Source organism: Phytophthora parasitica (genome assembly GCF_000247585.1).
Source record: "Phytophthora parasitica INRA-310 unplaced genomic scaffold supercont2.505, whole genome shotgun sequence".
In the NCBI taxonomy this organism is placed as follows: Eukaryota; Oomycota; class Peronosporomycetes; order Peronosporales; family Peronosporaceae; genus Phytophthora; species Phytophthora nicotianae.
In genome coordinates this window covers 3,927-4,716 of record NW_008649491.1, presented here as the reverse complement: position 1 = coordinate 4,716, position 790 = coordinate 3,927, and positions in this window count along the sequence as shown.

Genomic DNA, 790 nt, shown 5'->3' with positions numbered 1-790 from the left:
CGAAATGTTCATCAACCTTTAACTTTTTTTCTTGTATCTGCATTACTTCCTCATTTCTCAAAACACTATACACCAAATACATGTCCCGATTCTCATATGCGTATATCCGTTCACTTCAATCGAATTCGAACAAACCACATTTCCGTCTTAAACCCCTTACATAATACTGCTGATACATTCATACTCATGATGTTTCAACTATATGTTGCCATTTTACTTTTCATCCTTCTTATACTCTACAACTACTTACTCTACCGATCGCATATTGTGCACTCATCCATCATATACTACACACCAAATTATCTGTAAATCCACTTTCTCCCCAACAACTAACTACAAATTCATAATCAATTTATTCCATCAACTTTCATTGTGTACACCTCGAAACTTCTGTATTACTACCGTGCCGGCGTATCGCCGTGTTTATATTATGCATTCCATCGACACACAATGCAATCTTAGTACGCTTTACACTCTTCACACCAAAAGCGGTTACTTCCAATAGAAATTCGAATATAATGTTCTGCTGAAACACTTGGATTTGTGGCAGTTATGGGGACCTAGAACTATATAAAAAAACCCGCCAAAATCGAATTTTGTTTCTTTAGTAATGTTTACATATGTAGACGATATGGGTTTGCATAGTTCAAGCCTTGTGGTGACGATTACCTTTTACGTGTCACTGACACGTATTAAACACGTGTATTGTTTCCCCGTTAAAAAAACTCAAGCTTACTGAGTTGTCTTTTCTGAACGTGCTGGATTACCCAAGTTTATATAGCTTCGAATG